The 24,936-nt window shown below is 45.8% G+C and overlaps 1 protein-coding gene across 6 annotated transcripts in view; it reads right to left on the minus strand.

The window, feature by feature from the left end:
- TAOK3 (TAO kinase 3) overlaps nucleotides 1-24,936 on the minus strand; it is a 1,246,906-nt gene that overhangs the window by 955,887 nt on the left and 266,083 nt on the right. The gene's annotated exons all lie outside the window — the stretch shown is intronic.

Here is a 24,936-nt window from a genome sequence, read left to right on the forward strand (position 1 = left end):
ATCTTGCTACCCCAGTTCCTTAATGTGGATGAACAGGCTTCCCAAAATTGTTTGAGAATTCTGCTTTTGCTCTGTAGGCTTTTAGCCAGAAGCAGGAGAGAGACCAACTGACAATATCTAAACAAGCGAGCAACATTTCTTTGGCTTACCAAGTTTATATTGTGTTTCCTTCCAGAGCTCTAGTATTTCCATTTGCTTCCCTAGAGTTCTCCTCTGACAAACCTTAGGACCCTGTGGATATATTCAACATGCAGCAAAACGACTATTTTACATTCTTTTGTTACTCAGTTTTACTGTTCACGATGAAGCTACAGGTCTCAGCTTCTGCCAACATGAGTTTAGTTGTTTTTCTCATAGGTATTTAGCAGTTATTTGTTCCTTAAAAATAAAGAGTTGTATTTAGAGCAGTGGCTTTGCAATAACAGTTTGTTCGGTACCGTTTGAAGTCTGGATGCTGCTTCTTCTAGCTCCCTGTCCGCACTCCTGTTCCTCTGAGAAGACGTTCCCTTGCTCCATTCAGAAATTGCTAATAAAAGAATGGTCACTGAAAGCTGACTGAATACAGATCCCAGAAGAAGGAATCTGTCCAGTTACACGATCAAGGACAAGAACGAAGATCATGGAGTCTGACCAAATCCAGGGGTGAATCCAAAGAGCTATGCCTCAACAGAAAAATACCATGTGTAAAAGCCACAATTCCTGTCACTTTGCCTTAAATGGACAGATTTTCCCAACAGCTAAAATACTAAAACAAAATTTAGTCTGCAGCTCAACACGGATATTGGAAGTAAACAGTCATTTTATATATATATTCTCTTTCTATTGAAAATTGGCAGCAAACCAAGTACAATAATCGACACTTACACCGGCACAAGTTCACACTTTGCGTTTCTTACATATATCAAGATAGGAGTCTATTATCAGTATCATATTGTGTGGTTTTCCCCCCATCCCCTTTTTACTTATTACCATATTTATCAAATGCATATCTTATATTCCTCTGTCCCTATTGCCCTCTGGTTGGGAAATCTCCAACAGGTAGGCAGATCATCTCCCCCCCCCCCCAGATCTTTGACCACTTATGTGGGCAACCTCTTCTTTCGTAAACCACCCTTTCAGCTTGCATACACCAGTCCATGTCTGCCTCCCAGTCCCAATACATAGGTTCCGTGTCTCCACCCTCCATTTCCTTGCGATGTTACGTTTTGCTACCATAAAGGCTATTGAGACCCAGATTTCCCCCCCCCTGCCGTTTGGTCAGTTTTCTCCCATAGGTTTAAAAGGCAACATTTGGGCGAGGTCACTACTACCCTCTGCACAGTGTCGGCATTCGTGTAATAATTTTGTTCCAATATTTCCGTATCATTGGACAGTCCCACCACAAATGTAAAAACGTACCCACCAGACCACACTTCGTGGGGCATTGTTGGGAGTCAGTTATGTCCATTTTGACTAATGTTGTGCTTGTATAGTATGTCCTATGCAAAAGCTTTAATTGTACTAATCCAAATTGGGAGCATATAGCCACCTCTGGGGTGGGGGGGGGGGGGGGATGCTTGTGCTTCTTGTCATTCCTCATCACTTATGTCTCCTAGGTCGGCCACCCATTTAGCAAGTATTTTTTCTCAGAGTGTCAGGTGAATTGTTTAGTATTTTCCTGTATGTCAGTGACATTGCCTTTTCCTTCAAATAGTCATCTAAAAGCCTATCCTCTAAAGGGGAGGAGGGAGGAAGCTTCGGTCCACCCAAAATGGCTCTTTGCAGTGCACTTCGAATTGGGAGATAGCAAAATGTCTCCACCGGGTCGAGTTCATAGTCTCTTTGAAGGTCTAAAAAGGGTACAATCTTCCCTCCCACCCTTGAGTCTCCAACTAGCACACAATATTCTTGATAAAATTGAGGACATAAGAGCGTTTTTTTAAAATTCAGGAATGGGGATGTCTTTAACAAAAGTTGTCCTTCTATGCTCCATCAGCAGCTAGGTGGGCGGCGCTACACAAAGCTCTGCGAAACGGTAAAAAATCTCCGCGGGCACGCAAAAGTTCCGCGAAAGCGCGGAATTGCTTGTTCCGCCCGTTCGCGATGCTTTTTTCCTGTTCGTGAACGCTGTTTGCATGCTCAGGGGGAAATAGCTCACGAACACGCATTTTAAAAGCGCAAACAATTCCGCGAAGCCGCAGAATTTTTGACAATTCCGCGGTCTCCTCGGAACGCGAAATTACCCAAATTCCGCAAGCGGAACGGAAGTTACCGCCCAGGCCTATCAGAAAGGCTAGAGATGCTAAGTTCTTTCAGTTTTTTGCTTTCAATTTCCAGTTTTAATCAATGCACACAACTTTTGCTGGTGACAGTCAGGAGATCACTCAGATTATATCCACATACTTCACAATTCAAAATGTGTTCTTTGTACACCCACCTGCAGTAAAGTAGGATGAGAGAAGTAAAATGAAGGCCTGTGAGATGCTATTAATTGTTTTAGAAGAGACCTGTGAAATGTCCAAACAGTCAAACTGTGGTTTTTGTGCAATGTCTTTAACATACAAGTGTCTCAAGAAACCACGACTCGATACAATAGTCTTGGCAGGAGGTCACGGTATTTTCGGGCTCTGTTGTACAAAGGAATGGTGGTCTTCCAGCATCAAGACTTTTACCTAAACATGCCACTGGAATGGTCTACATGCCAGTTTCATTCTAAATGCATAAATATAGCAATTCATATCCATGGTGGGGAGTTGAAGCACATTCTGCTACATATGCATGTAAATTATGGAGTGAGTAGCACGCTACAATGTGGTGTGTTTTAGTGTAATTATGGGAAGCATTTTAGCGGCAAGTGGCACATGCAACCCAGAAAATATTATTTAAGAACTGAATGTTTGAGCTTTACATTATTGATGTATCTGTTTGCAAGGAAATGTGTTACTAGTCTGACCTATGTGGAAAGTGTTTTGCAATCAAGATTGAGGGGCAGCAGATTGCACTTCATTTGTCTGTGATATAAAATGGCTACGCAAGTGCGTCTATCTGAAATGATAACCTTGCCGCTGTTTGACAAAAGCTCCATCTGCTGCTTATCCTTCTGTTCTGGTCTGGTCTGCGGACTTCAACACCATTGTTCTGGAGCAGTTGATGAAAGAATGGGCACTCCTGCCCACTTTGCACCTGGATGCTTATCTAGATATGGGGCCACTAATACTCGGTTACTCACAAAAACTACAGAACTAGCTTACAATTCAGATCAGAAACACCTATGCACATCTGCATTCTGAAATGCAATCATAACCCTCATATTTTAAATTACCGTAAGTCTCTTCCACATGAAAAATGTTCCGTCCGAAGGATGTTAAATCTGCAGTGTGGAGCAAGTCCCCTGACCTTGGCCTGGACACTGCTCTCCTAGGTGCGCAGCTCCGCCTGAAGTGCCTCTATTCTCTCGCTCCGCACTGACCCTGGTTCAAGGCCGGCGCCCGCCCTGCCTCGCAGCTTTGACTGCTTCTGCTCTGTATTCCTTCTGCATTTCTTGCTATTTATTTTTCTTGTGTATTGTCTTTTGCCTTGGTTCTGCCCTTGTCTGGTGCCCCCTACCCGTTTCACCGCCTGTCACTTCCCCCCTTTTTTCCCTGCCGCTGCTGCCCCCGCGGCACCCCCACCCGCCGGTTCCCGCTCCTGCCTATCAGCTGCATCTCCCCCCCTTCTCCCCTATTTAATGGCGGCCGCTGTGCAGCGGGTGCGCCAGAGGCAAGTCTGTCTGCACTCGTCTGCGACCAGGACCCCTGATACTCCAGTCCACCAGCGCTGCAGCTCCTCGGCTTTCCACAAACTCAACGTCGGCAAGAACCTCAACTGCAAGCTCTCCTGACCTCTCGACACCCACGAACCCTTCACCAGCCATCACTGCCACCATTCCTTCACTGAGACCCAGGACCCTCCACCAACCACTCCATCGCACCACAAACCTTGAGATGCATCCTCCTCAACATCCGCTCCCTTCACAGACACGCCACGGATATCTGGGACCTCCTCGACAACATCGCCCCGGACAGCACCTTTCTCACCGAAACCTGGAAGAACGCTGCCTCCGGCCCAGACATCGCGTTCGCCAATCTTGAAGGATACAAATTCACCCGGAAGGATCGCCCCAACCGCCCCGGATGAGGCGTCACCATCATTCACAAGACCAATCTCCAGCTGAGCACCTATTCCGACACACCGACAGATCTAACGGAACACCTCCATTTCAAGATCCAGACCAAACCATCCTCCACCCTAAGAGGCACCCTCATCTACAGACTCCCCAGACGCCGCGCTCCTTTCTCTGACTCCCTCACCAACATCATCCCGCCGCATGCCATCACTTCCACCAATTTCACACTGCTAGGAGACCTCAACTTTCATCTCAACAACTGCCGGGACTCCAACTCTGCCGCCCTACTGGACAACCTCCACACCATCGAACTCAAGCAGATCGTACCCGAATAAACGCACCCAGCTGGGCACATCCTCAATCCTGTTTTCACAACAGGGAACTCCATCACCTTCAGCCACACCTCCAAACTCCCATGGACGGACCACTGCTGTGTTCACTTCACCTTCAAATCCAACATTCCCCACAGACTCCCGCATCAGCTCCAATGCAGGAACTGCAATAGGATCTCCGACGACCAGCTACCTGCCGCCCTCAGCAGCTCCACTCCCACCACCGCCGTCCGCAATCTACACAACTGGATCACCGACTGCGCCAACACCATCACCCCCCACAAGAAAGCCTCCAAACCACATGCCAAGAAAGCCAGCCAGTTCTCCACCGAACTCCGAGACTGCAGACAACTCGAAAAACTGTGGAAGAACTCCAAAACCCAGACTGACCTCAACAACTTCCGCGGCCCACCACAAGCTCATCAGACTCTCCAGGAAGAAAGCACTTCAGGACAGAATCTCCACAAATGCTTACAACAGCCGGGAAATCTTCGGCATCATCAAAGAGTTACCCCAACCCAACAGCGAGTCCACAGACATCACTCCCTCCCAGGGCCTCTGCGACAGACTCCGCGCTTTCTTCCATCACAAAATCAAGACCATCTATGACGACTTCGACGACAGCAACCCTCAAGAGGAACACCCTTGCACCACTCCCAGCAGCATGCAACCAACACTGAACAGCTGGACCGCCCTCAGCATCAAATACACCCTGAGGATAATGAAGACCACCCACTTCGGGCCCCTGCCCCCACCACATCTACAATCAAGTCGCAAACATCATCGCCCCGAACTTCAACTTATCATCAACCGCTCCTTCGAGACCGCCTCCTTCCCCAACGACTGGAAACACGCCGAGATCAACCATCTCCTGAAAAACCTTCAGCGGACACCACCGACCTCAGGCATTTCAGACCGATCTCCCTACTCCCTTATCCGGCCAAAGTCATGGAAAAAGCAGTCAACAGCCAACTTTCCTCCTTCATCGAAGAGAACAACATCCTTGACTCCGCCCAATCAGGCTTCAGGAAGAACCACAGCACCAAAACCACACTCCTCACAGCAACAGATGACATCCCCGCCCTCCTTGACAGAGGAGAGACTGTGGCTCTCAGCCTCCTTGACCTCTCCGCGGCCTTCGACACTGTATCTCACCACAACCAGGCCCGCAGACTCCACAACGTGGGAATCAGGAACAAGGCCCTCAACTGGATCCTCTTTCCTCTCTGGCAGAACACAACAAGTCAGACTCCCTCTATTTCCTCTCAGAACTGACTCCAAACACCTGCGGAGTTACACAAAGATCCTCCATCAGCCCGACCCTGTTCAATATCTACATGGCCCCGCTGGTGGCCATCGTCGGAGCACATGGACTCAACATCACATCATACGCAGACAACACCCTACTCATCCTCTCCCTATCCAAGGAACCCAACATCACTAAACACAACTTTCAAGATGGAATGGAAGCCGTCTCTAGATGGATGAATAGCATCTGCCTTCAACTCAACACGGACAAAACAGATACTCATCATGGGCCCACACCCCGACCCTCAGGGTCCCTCCTGCCCCCACACGCAACCTCTTAATCATCCTGGACTCCGAACTCAAAATGGACCGCCAGATCAACGCCATCACCTCCTCCTGCTGCTTCCACACTCTCCGCCTACTTCGCAAGACCTTCAAGTGGATCTCCCCCCCCCCCCCCCCCCCGCAACACAGGAAAACGGTCACACATGCCCTCATCAGTAGCAGACTGGACTACGGCAACGCACTCTACGCCAGGATCAAGAACCTCACCCGCAAAATCCAGAACGTCCAGAACGCCGCCGCCAGACTAGTCCTCAACCTACCTAAACATACATAAAACTGTTTTAAAGAACACAATTTTTGGCTTTTCTCGGTTGACAAGGTTTGTTTCACTGTTCAGATATTTTGCCCCTTTTCTACTTTTGAGGTAGACAATTTCTGGTGCAATTATGCGTATATACAAACCAATCACCATCTACTTAACCACATAGTTGAGATAAATGAGGCTATGCCAAATAGCACAAACCATATTCTGTTAGGTAATGTAGGGTGTAAATGATGCCAATGGTGGAAGAATTTCTAGAAGAGTAAAAACCCTGTATTTTTGCACTTGAGATTGTTTGGTTCTGGAAAAAAACACCTGCTGCTTTCTTTCCTTTTTGATATATTAATCAACTTGAAACTTGCTGATCTGGCGGGTCTCTTCTGGATCACGGAGCTCTTTATGGGCTAGAAACAAATTGGGCTTTAGAAGGCAAAATAAGTCACAGACAGATTGTCCTTCAATGGACGGGATTAATATTGGGCTCATATTTTCAGTATTTAGCGCCAACATGTAGGGCATCCATCGTTCCAAATCAGACATTCTGTTCATATATATGGGAGTGGGTTTTATTTAAAATCCTTAATCTTTCAACTGCGAGTCCAGTTTCGGAGTTCTTAACTTTCTGGAGCTTGGTGACAGGAGAAGTGCGTTTATTAATTTATTGTCTGAGAGAAATTTGTAATATTTCTTTCAAGGGGGGCTTCTTTTCTCTTGTGAGTCAAGATGAAGGGAATCAATGTGTTGGCTTTTTCCATAGCCAATGGTTAAAGAAAGATCAAATTACCATCAATGGTGACTCATACTCTTAGACCTTAGACTCTTTTCTGTTATCATCCTTGCGAGATCTTATAGATAACAAGTCATATAGTAGCAGGACTGGAAGTTTTCTCTAGAGCAATTATTTCAAAGCTTTGGCATGGGTACTGTACCCTCACATGAGTGATATAGACATCATGTCACCATCCCAGGTAGATGAGGACCATAGATAGTATTGTTTTTGCCATCTTGGCGGACACCATTACAATTCCCTTTCTGAAAAGAAAAATAAGCTAAATAGCATGTGTTTTTTGCCTTCTGACTGAGTGGTTAGCTCAATGGTAAGGAAGTTGTGGAAGAGCCTATGGTCTACAGTCAACACTCATCATGAATGTTAATTTATTATACTTCTATCCATTCTCAACCTTAAAAATAGATTCCACAGCAACTGGGAATGAACACAAGAAGAAGACAGCATCGGGTACTAATGCCCAGACAAACTAGTTAGTGGGAAGCCCTTGGCCTAGCCTAACATCTCATGTAGAAGAAACCTCAAGAGCATAATTTTGGGAGAATGTGTATGTAGCTGCCAGCATAAGTCTCTGATAGATACATTCCTGAAGTACAATCACCAACAACACCATAGCCTTAGTGAAGTGTTTGTACACTGGACAGAGGTTGTTCTCCCTGCAGAGTTTAACAAGTGGCAATACTTAGCATAATCCATTTAACACAGTGCAAGTCCATGTTTATGTCCACATAAAATAACAATGCATAGTTTAAATCCAAAGTAAAACATGTTTAGTGAAGACTCCTGTTAAGGCTTTCCACTCTGGTATTTTCTACATCAGTAGTCAAGGAGATTAACATGAACATGCTATGTTGCAAGGTCTTTGCCTACTATGTTGCTGGCAGAGCTCTGGAGAGTAAGTGCCCACAGGTGTTCGGCATGAACCATGAATATTCTAGATCTCCTCACTAGTAGAATCTCAGTGCTAGGACGATTTCCTTCAACTCCAACAAGTTTATGTGTTGAGGGGAACTTGACTGGTGTCGCAAGGCAAAGAAGAAGAGTTTCTTGCAGTGTGTTCCCGCTGATAATTTAAAGAGTCACTGGTGACGGAGCAGGGATGACACTGGTAGATGGGCCTTTCCACTGGGACAGTGGCCTCGATGAAGGTAGGCAGCAAGCGATGTAGAGAAAATCCCTTTCTCACCACCAATAACCCATGAATCAATAATTATCTAAGGCATTTCTAACCTCCAAACTTTTGAGTGGAGTGGGTCCCATGAGATTGTGCTCCTACAACTGCTTGTCTGCGAAGGAGTCAATTCACCTTTTTAGCTTCTCTGGAGGCTAGGAGTGGGATTGCACTCTGAAAGAATAGCCAGTTTCCTGATCCAAAGAAGGTTATATCAAGAGTCTTGAAGTGACACAACCTCCTATCCTTGAAAGAGCTGAAGGCCTTACCTATCTGGAAGAGAGAGGACGTCTCAATGGTACTGCTTAGATGGCACCCAGTGATTTGGCGAGAGCTGTGCCAGTTTTGTACTACCAAAGGATCTCACCTTGTACTACCAAAGGTTCTCATCTCTAGAGTAATCAAACAGGTTCTCCTCATAAAAGGAGGTGGTTTCATTTTTCCTGGGCCTCCAGCTTAATAACACAGAATTTAAACAATGATTGCCAGCACATGGACAGAACAGAGGTCACAGCTCTCGCGGTAGTACTGATAAGGTCCTGGGATATGAACAGAGAGATAGAGATATATGAATCCTTTTTCTTCTGTTTGACCTGGTTATCCGCATAGCTACGTTAATTCCTGTTTAAGTAAATATGTTCATTTCTCTTTAGCAAGCAAGATGGCTTATGCTGACTTCTGTATCAGGGGCACATATCACAGCAGAAGTAGGAGTTTAGCACACAGCCTAAACATGGGTGATTATTCATTCTTTAGCTGTATAAACACTCCTGGGTAGGAAAAGTCAGGTGAAGGTATCAATGTATCAAATCAGAAAGCTGTGAAGTTGTACATACCTGCCCAAAGGCACAAGACCTTCACTAGAACCTATTCAAATTAAATATACTAAAACCACAGTAACAGCTGTTCTCCTGTACCCATATAAGAGGACACTGGATAGCAGCTTTCACTCCTTGGTCTGAAATCCAGGCAACATTTGCTCATGGTACTTGTCAGGTTTTTCCCCAGCTCTGTGAAGTCACAGGAGCAACCTAACAATTTGCCCTATGGGCATGATGATGGGAACACAATCTGTGTTGGAAAGTTGATGTCCCATATCTTCTCGGATCTCTAGGTTAGCTTGGTCTTGTAGTCAGGATGAACTGTCCAGCCAGGTATGTTATTTTAATTTTAAAATACAACACTTTAACAACACCTTAAACTATACAAATCTGTATGTCCGAACACTCAGTACCCAAGTGACAAACAATATATACAAATCCTTATCATTAACGTGATTACTATCAATAAGCTATTCACAGCACTGTTTGAGAACAATGACTGTGGTATTTGAACTAAACCGCACAAGTCACTGTATTGTTCATGGTCAATAACTAATCCCTGTCTATAGGAAAATTATTAAAGTAAAAATCGGTTTCCTAGCGTTGGCAAGAAGGAACCAGCATTGTTTCCCAGTTTATGGTCTTTTAACACTACATTTAAAGATAAATATACTCACAGCCCCAAAAGTGCTATTGAAACAGAGTTAACTCCAAGTCCAGGTGTGACGGATAGGGGTCCAACAAGGGTCTGAATATTGGGAAACTCAGAGGATGGCATAGACGCACAAGGGCACACAGGACCTTCTATAGGTCATTTTCTGCCTGGAGAGCAAAGTGACCAGCTGCTGAACCTCTGCACAACAGAAAAGCTCCAGCGTGGCTTGGAGAGATTCAGCAGCTAAGTCACTCAGTATGAAAGCTAGTGAGTACTGGAAAATGGCAAGGATGGGTGAGGAATCCCACAATTTGAACAAGTAGACGTGGGCACTGGAAAAGGGTGTACTTTTTTCTTTAACTTTATTTTCTTTTTTTACCAATCATACAACTGGCAGTCCAAGAACACATGATCATATCATACAAATATATGAAGCTACTATTGTAGGGTGAACATGATATTCCATTACTCCATGGGAACATGAGTGGGATCTGACCCCCTCTCCCTCCCCAAACACCTGTGTGTTGTTTCTAGTACCAAGCCAAGACAGCACCCTGTTTAATCATTGGGAGACCCCGGCTTATACCTCCACAGAGCCACTATGGACGACTTCATCAGTCTCGGGGTCGGAGTCTCTGTCCGTTGTCTCATCAGAGGCAAGGACTAAGAGTTAATCTGTCAGTGCTTGCCGTGTGTTTATCACTTCTTCAAGTTCATCATTTCTTCTACTTAAGCGTATTGGTGTTTCCTTAGCTAGGGAACACTTCGCTACATCTTTGTGCCATAGTTCTAACGTCGGGCGCGTTGAGATAGCCCAGTAACAGCAACTCTACGGCGAGCCAACACCATCGCCAACTGACCAAATTTATAAGTTACCTTCCGACCCCGTGGACATCTAAATGAACAAGTTACTTACCTTTGGTAACGATATATCTGTAATAAACATTAGCAGTGATCGATTCCTTACCTTAGAATATCCCCAGGCGTCAGACTGGATCCGGAAAGTTTATCAGCAGTACCCCTGCGCGTCAGTAGGTGGCGCTGTGCGGCTCCGCGTCCGTCGTCGGCGTGGTGGTGGTAGGATACCTCTCCAAGGTCTGGAGAGGTATCCTACCACTGGCTTCCCCCAACTCCTCTGCCCAGTCCTCCTCCTACTCCTAGTCGGCTGTGAGAGGGTCCTCAGACCCCTCGCAGTCCTCCCCTTCTTCCTCAGGCCGTTCTACAGGCGGAAAATTGGGAATAGGGACATGTAAATGTAAATGTAAATGTGTTTGTACTTGTATAGCGCACTGCCACCCCCAACGGGGGCATCCTGGCGCTTTTACTCATACCGCTGTGGAACCCTTCCTGGCTTTCCATGTGAGGTGTCCACTCCTGGGCACCCCCATGGTGAGGCCAGGCATCCCAGCGCTGTTGGGGCCGTTGTGGAGATTAAGCAAGCTATTGCCCAGAGTTGCAGCGTGGGACCCATGATTAGAATAGGCACTGAGGCGAGAATATCCGGTCCGCGGAATTTATAGCCCGAGACCCTGCCGTGACGGGAATCGAACCCTGGTCCCGGACCAGTGCTCTGCATCGAGGTCTGCCACTATGAGGATAGAAATTCCCAAGCGGCGTCGAGAACGGCATCGGCTGACACCGGCCTGACGCCGCGTCCCCTTCGGGGCTGAAAGCGGGGCCGACGTCATCACGAGGAGCGGGCGACGTCGGTGGAGGTGTTATTAGGTCAACCGGCATCAACCGAGATCCAGGCCTGGATCCATGGGGGTCCTGCGGCGATGGAACACGAGGACCCCCAGCCAGGTCCGAAGGTGTGACGACGGCCCAAAGAGTCGAGCCATTGCCGACAGGAACTCTTGTAACTGGGCCGGAGTCGCCGACGGATCCGGAAAGGGCGGGTAGGCCGGCGGCAACACCACAGGCTCCGCCGGACCCACGGGGAGGCACCACCCGCACCCTCAGCCGCGTCACCGGCGAGAGGGAGTCCGAGAGAGATGGCGCTTCTTCGACTTCTTGTGCTTCGCCTTACCTGACCCCGAGTGCGAAGACTTGGAACCAGAGGACCGATGATGATGACTCCGCGCACGGTCCCTTGACCTCCCGCGGGACCGGGACCTGGAACGGCACGGAGCTGACTGCCGGAAATCAAGCAGCTTTTGGGACCGCTCCCGCAAAGACTTCGGCGCCATCGCCCGGCAGTCGGGGCACAACTTGGGGTCGTGGTCACGCCCCAGACAGAAAAGACACACTCGGTGCGAGTCCGTCACTGACATCATGCGGTGACACTTCTCGCAGGACTTAAAACCGGGCATCCTAACTGCACCAGGAGTCGAAGACTCGATGAAAAAATGGAGGCAAAATTCCTCAAAAATGACTAAGGATACCTGCTCTTCCCGGATCTGCGCTTGCTGGGGCGGAAAGAGAAAGAACTGATGTAAGCGCGCGTGGGCGGAGTCTAAATAGCACGTGCGACATCAACCCGGCGACCATGACGCCGACGACGGATGCGGAGCCGCACAACGCCACCCTGCGCAGGGGTACTGCCGACTAAAACTTCCCGGATCCAGTCTGACGCCTGGGGATATTCTAAGGTAAGGAATCTATCACTATGTGTTTCTTTCAGATAGCCCCAGCAGGCAGTACAGGAGAGTCAATTCAATGTGTAGCTGCGTGGCACACCCCAATTTGTCGACTACTAGCTGCCAGAAGGAATATACTGAAAAGCATTACCATGCCAGATGCAGAAAATCTGTGCTTCTGGCATCACACCGTGAACATGTATCTGGGCGTGTCTGATCCATTCTATGGAGATGTACGGGTGTCAAATATGTTCTCTGCAAGAAGTTGTAATGTATTAGCCAAAAGCATGCATTACTGGAGACAGCATGTGTTATTTTGTATGCTTGCCACCAGTCGGCCACGTCTGAGTTTCAACATCTAGATTCCAGGCCACTACGGCTCACTGACGAGCTTTCAATGTGTATCAGTGCATTGCTCCATACATTAGTGTGATTAAGTGTCTGCTCGTGCCACACGTGAAGGATCTCAAGAGTATGGGAGGATGGTGGGGCTGCCGGGTAACAGGGCCAGGCATGCCAAGCCATCTTTGCCAAACCTACGGGTCCAAACTGGTCCCAAGCATTCTCAACGGAAATTAAATATTCATTGGTTTAAAGCGTTTCCCATTGATTGCAGCTTCCCTCCTTCCAAGTCTGAAAGGACATATTAAGTGACATCTGTCCGACGGGCTTAAGGAATCCATATTTGAAGCTTTCTGTGAGATAACGCGCGGCCCAGAACAGCCACCACGGACCGCTGCCACACTGCAAATGTCTAACTACATATGGAATATCTCTTTGTGTGTTCTTTCCCTCAATTAGCAACTCAAGGAGACATCCCTCCTCCACCCCTCCCTCCAGTAGCCAGGTTTCCCAGCTGGGGCTCGTATCAAGCCATCTAGCTGCATGTTGCAGCTGGGCAGCATAGTAATAGAGGTCCAAGCTCGGGACCTCCACACCACCCAATGCGCAAGGCCTGGTCAGTATAGTAAATGCTGCTCTACTGCGTCTACCGCACACAGGAGCGATGTAAGGAGTGAATTTAACTGGCAGAACATTGAAGTCAGAATGGGGGACATAGAATTTTGCAGTGTGTACAGACATCTCGGTAGGAGAACCATCTTTGAGATGGCTAGCCTGTCCATCAAGGACAGGGGTAATGTGTTCCAAAAAGTTGCTGATTTCTTAAGACAATCTACGACCCAGCCCTAATAAGTAGTAGTTGTTGCATCCCACTATGGGCGAGTGTGTGTACTTAACCAGAGGAGTCACCATTCTCGTCCTATTACAAAGCTTAATGGGGACAAGGCAATGCCATACACCAGAATGAACAGCTGCAAAGAGGGTAAGGGAAAAGAATAGGACACAGAAAGCAGGTCAACTCTTACAGGTACAGAGAAAGGAATCAATTTAAGAACAAACAATGTTATAAGTAGGTTCATGCTAAAGTAAAACTCAGAACTTTCCACAGCGATAATTAAACAGACTCTCTGTGCAAATTATTCTTACAGATGATCACTCAGCAAACGCTATAGAAACAGGAAAGCCGAAGTGATTCTCTATCTGGGCTCTAGGGCACAAGCAATGATTGTATTTACATACGCGAGAGGCCTTATGGGTCTAGCTGGAAAAAGTTTTTATTCCAGAAATAATATCAAACTGTCACAATTCAAAAATGCGCTTACCAGAGCCCAAGAGGGCTATGAAGCAAGTAGCAGAGTGAAAACTATTCTACATAATAAGTGCACCTATGTCAGGAGAAACAGGAAAACAAGCATGAGAATATAGCAAGACAAAAAGGCAAACTGAGAGACTGAATGAAGCTGGACAAACACTAGGTGCCCAATAACTGCAGTGAACACACATGAAAAAAGGAATCAAGGAAAACTGGAGAATGAAAAAGACAAGATAAGAACAAGGATACGAAACAAGGTAGGTAGGGCAAGGCTGTAGACTAAAAATGTTAGGACAAGCATGGGGATACTAGGAACTGTAGCAAGCAAGATTGGAATGTAAAAGTAACTAGAGATAAAATGCACTGAGCAGGCAAAACAAGCAGAGTGATGAGCTGATACAGGGAGATGGAAAACAAATAAGTAAAGGAACAACTGGATCAGACACTGGGATACAAGACAGGAAGCAAATGGAAATGGTAGCAAGAACAGAATGAACAAAGTAGGAGCAAACTAGAAAGGGGTCAGATAGGGGCTGCACTTAAATGGAGACTGAAGAAAGAAAAACATGCAATGCAGCGCGCAAAGGGGAATCTGCAGCAAGCTGCACTGGAACAGGAGAGAGACTCTGGCGGAAGTTAGGGATTGGTCAACAAAGAGATAAAATGAGCTACGGTACACAGAGGTTCAAACAACGCATGCACAAGAAATTTCAGGCAATAGTAGGTTATAAATGGTTCCAGGAAGCAACAAACTCAGGGTGGCGTCAGATTGGGCTGCACAAGTCTACCTAAAGGCGTGTGTGTGGTCTTATACGAAAGAAACAAGTGCTTAGGAACAGGAGGACTAGCACTACTAAAAGTATTGCACAGTTGTGGTCGGGTTTTCATGAATGCTTGACAAAGCATTCTGGGACGTGTAGTACATGAAAACAACATTTTCCAGTGTGTCGAAAACTGAAATGGTATGCAGGAAGAAGCCATACAGGGACTGTGGATGAGTTCTAGTGATTATTTTTAGGCTACAGTTGGCCCATGTGCAGTGTCCCCCAGTGGCAGAGAGATGGAATCGTAACACACCCACTACCAGGTGAGGGATAAAAGAGCTCCTTGGTGCTGTGGGTCAATGTCCCTGGACTACTGGGTGTGTTCAGCGCTCCCAACCATGCTAAGGCAGCAGTAGGTCATGCCGACGTAGCTGGGGCTGGACATGAGGCTTGGTCTTAGACCTTAAGAAAATAAGTAGTACACAGCTCTATGTTCAGGAAACACCGCAGGATACCCTCACAAGTGCTTATCGATATACCAGTTCCATATGCTGAAGAAGGGCTCGAGCTGATATTCATAATCTTCGTTACTTCAACAGATGCGTACAACAATCCTTATCACACCCTCAAGCACACAATATAGCAATAAAGCCAAATAGTTGTAATTAGTTCAGATGCATATTTACAGTTTTAAATCCACGCACTGGTAGGTTGGGACAGGCTTTCCTCCAAAGAGAGAATGCTAGGTAAAGCAGGCTTTTCTTGGTCACATGTTGTATTGCAGGAGTTGATGCCTCCTTAGTGCCATACAGGAGGAATATGCCCTGGTTGCTTTAACAAGAAACCGTGTGTAACCAGGCAAGTTCTGACAAAGAAGAATGAATTGTGCGTTCCTTGTCAGTGCGGTGGGAAGCATTAACTTTGCTTCTTGCACACATACCAGTTGCCCAAAGGGATAACTGTGATCAGTTGCAGGCAAATCTCAACTGCAGGTGTAAGAGCGCAACCACAATTCACAACTCAAACATTTCAATTCATTTTTAAATAAAATGAACACAAAAGGATGGACTTAATTTACACCGAGGGCAAGACAACATCACTCCTGGGTAAAACTAGTACAGCACAAATTACGGATTAGCAGTCACGAGACAGGATTTAGGGTGTAAGGGTCATGGGGTGTTATCGGTCGGAGGGAAAAGTTCAGATTTCCTCAGTACCAGAGCACACGAAGTGTGTGATTGTGAAGCACAGCATTTTTACTGTAATTGAACCATAGGATTAGGGCCCCTCAAGCAGTGCTAAGAAGGTAAACCAAAAGGCAACTTCATGGACAACTAAAACAATTATGGGAATCTTTACACTCTTCTGCGGTTCCATGGAAGAAGCGGAAACAACACACACACGTATGCCCCAGTTAGGGTCGTTAGCAAATCCACTGAAAACTACGTACGCATACACTACTTATAGAAACCTTCAGAAGATTTCACTGCTACAAAGCAACGGTTTCCAAACCTTCAACAGCCAACACCCACCTCGTATGATCACGAGCTTTCGCACTGCTTGTGAAGCCTTGAACCTTGCACACATTACATTACAATCTCTTCTGATCGAAGATTACATTCACAAGACCTGGCTTTTCACTCAATGACACGGAAACCAGTAAACTACAAACTGCAACCACAATCTACATAAGGAAACAGCTTACAGCATTTATGTTTTAAAGATGTTCGGTCAGTCTTTCCAAAAATCACCTAGAAAGTAAAGAGTGGCTGGAGGACACAAATGTGCTTGGAACACTGCTTTGTTCTTATCTTACCAATGTTGAGGTTTCTATTGGGCTGAGAACACACTGCAGCCCAAAGTATGCAAAAGGCTATCAAACAGTCAACACAGACTTGCTTACACTGAACAGGAGACCAGAGACCTATACAAAAACAAGCGTAGAATACACCGCACTAAAGAGTAGAACGCATTTTCATGATCCGCAACTATGGTTTATTAGTTAAACTTTAATACTGGAACTCGTGCATTTTAAAACTGATGGATTAAAATGTTTGAAAGTTATAACATTTGAACGGAATATATCTCAGCAAGGCAGATCGTATGCCCACTGCCACTTGATCATTTATGTAGAAGTTACTATTTTGGATAAACTATTGATTAATGCAACATTGCTTGCCTTATGTTAAAACGTTTGTGCCTCTCCTTACTGAGAGCAGAAGTTTGAACGCCTTTGAGTAAATATAAACCAGTAACTGTGATACCGCCCAATTTATAAACAAAATTGCTAGGTCATATGGGATCTGAAAGCTTCTAACTTGTACGGAGAAATTGTAAGGGTTTGAGGCAATAACAGTAGGGTGATGTGACGTCTAACTGATCAGTCTTGTAAGACATGGTGTTAGTCTAACAGTTGTACGTTTCACCAAACACGAACAGCGAGACAGGGGGGGGGAATGCTTCCAACTGCACTCCGACCCACACAAATATCAATGCTCAAAAAAAGCCACAGAAAACATATTTTACAGTACACCTGCATCCTCACCCTCAAGTGCACAGCACAATAGACATTGAATCTTTTGATTTTGTTTACAAACAATAATACCACACACCTTCACAATACTACTTCAGATGTTACAACAGAACACACAAGATAAAACTACTTGATCCCTCGTCCACACAACTCAGCAACAGAGGCATATCATTTGGCCATGTAACCACACAACCCATTGTTGAAATGAAATAAACATAAATGTCCTGCAGCGAACTGGTTCAGACCCAACATAGGACAACACACTAACCCAAAAATAACCACTACCGTCAAGCAAAATCAGAATATGCAACCACACAACCCATTGATGAAATGAAATAAACAAATGTCCTGCAGCTAACTGCTTCAGACGTCAACACAGGACAACAAACTAAACCAACAATAATCCCTACCATCAAGCAATAAGCAGAATATTGTATTGTAATTGCAATTATATAGCGCTTACTACCCCTGACGAGGCATCAAAGCGCTTTTTCGTCGATTAGCACGCTACTCCAGATCCCATAGAGGATTCGTGGTGAATTAGTATAGTCAAATATGAAAGTAATTTGAACAGTGGGTATGTTAGTTTGGTATTTGGATTGAAAAGGAATAGTGGAGGGATAAAAGAGGGTAGGGTCTAGAATTTGTATTATTATTTTTGTATAGATCAGACAAAATAATAGACTTTGGAAGGTCACTGTGGAAGCTCAAAACCGCGCAAAAAGGCAGAAATACAAAGCATAGTACAAAACCATACTAATGTCACAAATGTACTATTAAAATACTAACATGCCAAAAAGAAAAAAAATCACAAATGACAACGAACAGGCTAGTTACTCATTGTCCTCATCTAACATTACTGTTTACAAGGAAAGGGAATTAAACAAACCAGGACAAAACTGAAATGGGGCAAATCAAATCATCTGACCACTTGGACAGATCAACAGGCAAGCCACTGGCATCTATCTATATATGTTTTAGGGTAATGAGACCAGGGAGAATAAAATGGATAGGCACCTGTGCTTAAACGAAGCTCTTTGTGTGTACATCACTGTGTACCATTCATCTGCTTAGTTCACACAGAATGGAGTCAGTGGTTAATTACTTGCATTCATATATGTATTCATAATTGTTAAATTGTTAGGTCGTCATTGCCCTGTACTTCACACAGTTGAAAGTCAGCGTAATCGTTTTATCTACCTAGTAAGGTCTCCCTCGTTTTGTTTGCTTTAATGTCATGGTTTGCCTGCTGCATGGAGTTTGGAGCATCTTCCTCAGTATAAATCTACCCTAGTTACATGTAGCAGTTTGTGGAAGCTTATCGTTTTAACCCCTTCGCTGCTAGCCCCCCCCTCCCTCTTCCCCCGTGCTAAGCCCTTTTTTTTGTGGCTATTTGGGGTAAATTGCACTTAGGCCCCTGTAACTTTTTTATCACAATGTATCCACGCCAAATGTATGTCCTTTTCTTCCAACATCATGGGGATTTTGATGGTACCCAGGATTTGCGGATTCCCCTGGAGGGGACCCAGAAATTAGCCAAAATACAGCAAAATGTTGTTTTTTGGGGGAAAAATGTGGAAAAAGGGTTACAGATGAAAGTGTCAGTTTTGTTTCCTGCAAATGGTATAAACAAAGGGTTTGTGGTGCTGAAATCACCATATTCCCAGCTTTCAGAGACCAGCAGACTTTTTGCAGAAAACCAAATGTTTTTACACAGTTTTCGCATTTTACTGGGACATAAAGCCTATTTTTGCTATTTTTTGCGATTTCAACCTACTTCTAGTTAATGGCAAAAATGGGTATAAAAGCATTGATGGATCCTGGAAAGCTATACATTTCTGGAAAGTAAACAACATTCTGAATTCAGCAAGGGGTAATTTGTGTAGATCTGTCAAGGTTTTCTTATAGAAACTAACAGTTGCAAATAGGAAAAATAGAAAACGAGTTAAAAAAAAGACCGCCTTTTGTGCCAACATTTTCCCCTATAACTTCTTTTAAGTATGACAGATTTTTGAAAGCAATATACCGTTACATCGGCTGGACCCTTCTGGTTGTGTGGATATATAGGACTTGTAGGTTCCCCAAAAACTCGAGGAACGAAGTAGTGATCGCATACTGCCATGTAAAGGTTCCATTGCAGATTTCAGTTGCAGGGGAGATGAGCCGGCCCACGCTTCACCAGTTCTGCTGGGTGGGAATGCTAAGCACACGCCTCTATTGAACTACAGTACTCCTACTGTCTTCATATCGGATGATGGGGGATAAAGTGGAATCGTCCCTCTCTATACTTACTTGGAATGTGAACAGTATGGGGGATAAAATCAAACGGGGAATTGTTCAGCAATACTTGAAAAGACAGGCTCCTGATGTGGTGTTATTGCAGGAGACGCACAAGGTTGGCAATAAAAGTAAAGCCCTCTCAAGGTGGGGTTATAAACTCCTAGTACATGCTGACCACACCACGGGATCTCGGGGAATGGGGATTCTGGTTAAAAAGAACCTGGCTCTTATCCTGAAGCGTACCTGGGTGGATCCCGGGGGCAGATTTGCGGTCTTAGAGGCCCAATGGGAGGGAAGGGCGCTTAATGTGATTTCACTATACCTACCGCCAGCACTGGGCAAGGAAGCGCTGACACTTAGGCAAAATATTAATTGACCTTCCAATGGGAACCCCGATCCTGGGAGGGGACTATAACATGACCATGGACGACATAATAGACAGACACCCACAGCGGTCGGGGGGACCTCCAAATGTACTAATGGAAGAATTTACCACAGCTCTGGGTCTGACAGATGTATGGCGTACGCTAAAACCGAATGAGGCCCAATACACCTATTTCTTTAATGCACACAAAAGCTCATCTCGTATCAATTACTTTCTAACACACACAGCCTCAATTGGTAATTTCCAAAACCCCCATGGTCTGCCGAGAGGCATCTCCGATCATTCCCCGGTTAGGGTCGAACTTACGCACTGGGAACAGCAGCCAAGGACCACTATCATTCTAAACCCGTGGTTGTTGAAAATTCCAGACATCAAGAATTGTACTCACCAAAAAAGCGACCTCCCTAACATATCGTAAACTGATTAATAACCAAACAGACCCTAACCAGACTCTTAGGGAGAAATGGCAAGCCGAGATAGGCGAAATGGACGAACAAGACTGGCACGAGAGATAGCAATCCCTTCAAGGCTAAAATTAGTGCAACTTAAAATATTGCACAGAACTTACTACACCAGGACCACACTCTATAAGATAGGAAGGGCGGAGCCTCCGCTTTGTCTGTGGGGTTGAAGGTACTTTTTGCCACACACTATGGGACTGTCCCCACATTACTACCTATTGGAAGGCCATACTCGACACACTCACCAGGGTTGGTGGTCATGTGATCTCCCTCGAACCGAGGAAATGCCTACTCAATGTGTGGGAACCAACAGACTTGAACCACGTAGAGCAAAATTGGGTGACCATTAGTATGGCTTATGCCAAATGAAACATTGCTCGACAGTGGGGGGCTCCGGCGGCCCCCTCTCACAAACAATGGCGCTTTGACCTAGACAGTGCCATGGTGGCAGAAAAAGCAGTCTTTATTAATAGAGGCTGTCCTCAAAAATGGAAGAGGGTATGGGGCAGATGGAACGCGTTTCGTGGGAATGTATGTGCCCCTCCACCAGAGGACTCCGATCAGGAACTGAGTGACTAGAAAAGCGTAGGAAGAGCACTGAGGGCCAACGCACCACGTATTTCCAGTCTAAGGGACTGAGTCAAATGGCAAGATTATTTGTATAGATGGAGAGCTCTTTGTGGCAAAGAAACTGGTAAACGATTGTACTGTCTTGTAATATGACCTACTTATTTGTATCGGACTGTGAACCATTGTTAACCTTAATAAAAAATGTTTTATAAATAAAAAAAATAAAAAAGAAGAATAGTACACGCAAACCATCAATTACTTTAAAGAAAACGTTGGCTCAGTTGAATCGGCACAAATGATATGGGAAGCCTTCAAATTAGTGTTGAAGGGACAAGCTCTGTCCCTAAAGACGGGATACATCCAGAATAAACGTCATCAGCTAATCCAATTGGAAGAAGAGCTCCAACATCTGGAACTCGATAACACCAATATGCCATAAGAAGGCACACTACACCGCCTCACACTTAAACAGGAGGAATATAGGATCAGAGCAAGGGAACACATGATGGCTAAACACCTTAACACGCAACACAGAATGTATGAACTGAGCGATAGGGCTGGTAAAACATTGGCCTGGCTGGAAAGGAGAGAGCAAGGAGAGAGCAAGGGGAGAGATGGGTGCTGAGATTGACTATGTCAGATGGTAGGACAATTGCACATCCCAAGAATATAGCGGAGGCATTCGCAGATCATCTAGAGCAGATATATTCTCCCTCCACAACATACACAGCGGAGGATTCCCGTCAACTCCTTTCTGATAGCAACATACCAATACTCACTGAGACTGAGAAAGTAGCCCTAGAGAGTGATTTGACAGACTAAGAGATCCAGAAGGCCGTAAGCCAAATCCACTCTGGGAAGTCGATGGGGCCCAACGGGACTCCCATCGAATTCTTAAAAGTAACAGCCTCTCAAGTAGCCCCGCACTTGCGGGCTATGTACAATGAAAGCTAAGAGCGGGTCAAACTGCCCAATGACCAACGTCTAGCATCCATAGTTGCTATCCGTAAACCAGGGAAGCCCGTCGATAATTGCGGCTCATATAGACCAATTTCATTAATCAACGTAGAAGCCAAGATTCTAGCGAAAGTTCTTGCCACTAGGATGGTCGCGGTTACTCCTCCTTGGTTCACCCTGACCAATCTGGCTTTATACCAGGGAGGAATACAGCACTCATCATCCGCCGTCTTCACAACGTACACGCACGAAGAGAATACATGGATGAAGATGCAGTAGTGCTGTCTTTAGATGCCTCATGGCGTTCGACTCTATAGAGTGCCCATATTTATTTGAAGTTCTGGCAAGGATGGGATTAGGTCTGAAATTCTTGGGATGGGTGAAACTACTTTACAACAATATACAGGGTCAAGTAAGAGTCAATAATTACACATCCCTGGCATTCACATTACGGAGGGGAACCCGACAGGGCTGTCCTCTATCCTCCCATATAGAACCGTTGGCCACCTGGATACGTCGGGATGTCCTGGTGAGGGGCTTGAAATTGGCAGAGGGACAAGAGGATCCAATATCCTTGTACGTCGACAATATTTTATTATACCTCGCCTCCCCATATAGATCCATACATGGCGTGCTAAACATCTTTACAAATTTTGGGAAATACTCTGGATACAAGATAAATAGGAGTAAGTCGGTGTTGTTTGTGCTTCAGGGCCAGGTTCCTAGTCTCCCGGTGAACTGCACGGTTGAGGTGGCAATGGAAGGCTTCCGCTATCTGGGAGTATATGTAACATCCGACCCAACCCTTTTCAATAGCCGCAACTTAGCCCCCCCCCCCCCCCCCCACTGGCCCGGCTGAGAGCAGACATGAGACATTATCGGACCCTACCCCTAACCCTAGTGGGTCGCGCTGCCCTATTTAAGATGCTGGCTGTCCCTCGCTTTTTATACATTCTCCAGAACTGCCCACACAGAGTCCCAGATACGTACTTCTCAGCAGTGGAAAGCAAAGTCCGTACACTGCTCTGGAATGGCAAGGCCCCTTATATTGTAATGAAAAAGTTAATGAAAAGGTGGTATGATGGGGGTGTAGCCCTCCCAGATCTTAGACTCTACTATTGGACTTCGCAATTGGTGGTGGTGAACCACTGGATTTACCGCTCCCCTAATGATTCCACCTATTTATTAGACAGATATCAGACTAGGCGATCTGGTTACCTAGGAGCACTATACTCAAAAGTCAGAAAAGGGCGATATTTGAGCCTACCTCTCACACCGTAGTGATCTGGCACCATGTGAATGCGAGTCTGGGTTGGTCAAATGTCCTCACAAAAGCGACACCGTTGTGGTATGCCCAGAGACTGGGTTCTCTCTGCTATCAACCTGGTTTCGACAAGTGGGATACTATTGGGATTTCCGTAGTCGGAGATCTGATCAAAAAAAGGGTCGATCCTTAGATTTGAAGAGCTCACCAGGGTCTATTACCCAGAATCCCATGCAAATCTCAAACTTTGTAAAAAAAAAAAAAAAAAAAATTTCTCACATTTCTGTGATGGAAAGTTCTGAAATCTGCGTGGATCCACAAATTTCCCACAAGCCAGCGTTCCCCCAGGTCTCCCGATAAAAATGGTACCTCAGTCGCGTGGGTGGGTAAGTGCCCGCGACAGGCAAGTGCCCAAAACGTATGGAGGAGACATCAAAATTACCTATCACAAAACATCTTGGTTTTGCAAGGGGGGTCACCCGGGTTTTTGGCTCCGGGCTCGGCGGCCATCTTGGGGAACTACCTAACCCAATGCGAGCAATCGTTATTTCAAGGAAAACCAAAAACAGGCTCCGGGAGGTTGGGGAAGCTCTTTCCCACCTCCCAAGGCAAAAAAGAAAGGGAAATCCCTCTGCTGTCTGCAGCAGAGGGATTTTCTGAGCCTGTACTCATGACGGAATGGTTCCATCATGAGCACAGGAGCACTGGTGCCTATGACAGAACCATCCCGTCATGAGCACCCAAAGGGTTAAGAGACAAAGTCTCAAATAAAGAAGTAACTGAACGGATTGTGGAAGTGACAGACAATGCATAGAATTGCCGGTGGCGGCATTAAGGAATTAATGTAAATAACTGAATAGAAGAATCATGTCGCCTGGTCTTAAATAGGCCTGGGAAGAGTTCGCAGAGGTTTACTCCGTGGAACTCCGCAAAGTGCCAGAAAAACTTTGCAGCGGTTCGCCATCATTGTAGTCTGTTAAGTCGAGCTACTCGTACTGATTTTTAGGGCCGGGAGTTTGTCCCGCGTTTTAAAATCTGCGCAAACGGCCCTACGCATCGCGCCAGAGAACGCTGCGGCTTGTTGCTGGCCCGAATAGACATTCTACTCGAGCGGCAGCTTCCTCAGCACGAATGGCAGATTTCTCAAAGCGAGTGGTCATGACCTGCCTCGACCGCCTGCGATGAGAAATCTCACCGGGAGGAGGTCTAGAGCGTGATTTTTTTCTCGCAAGCACTCGACAACTTACCGATGACTAGCCGCTCAAGAGAAAAAACTCCGCTCAGCGTCACTTCGCAGGGTTTTTCAGAACTCCACGTGGAGTGGGCAAAACTCTGTGAACTTCGCCGGCGGAGCAGAATTCTTTGCCCACCCCTAGTCTTAAAGCTGCTTTACCCCCAGCTCCTTACTGACGTTTAGTCATAGAAGATTCCCTGCTCATTCTGGTTTTTTCTTTACAACTACTTCTCAGCAGACCAGGCAAATATCTGTACTACTGTTTATATACTACATAGAACACGGACACGACGGGTCAAACTTGCAATCCCGGTTCAGGGTAGGTAGTATTTGGATCAATGAACGCCAACAGCTGAATTATTTAAATGACAATAACGTAATGAAAAAGAAGAAGTATGGATAGTTAAATTCTAAAAGGGTGTTGTACCCCTGCACAGTGACTGAAAACTGCACTTGTATCAATTTCCTTGTTAACGTAGGTATTCACAAA

Source organism: Triturus cristatus, chromosome 11 (genome assembly GCF_964204655.1).
Source record: "Triturus cristatus chromosome 11, aTriCri1.1, whole genome shotgun sequence".
Taxonomy (NCBI): Eukaryota; Metazoa; Chordata; class Amphibia; order Caudata; family Salamandridae; genus Triturus; species Triturus cristatus.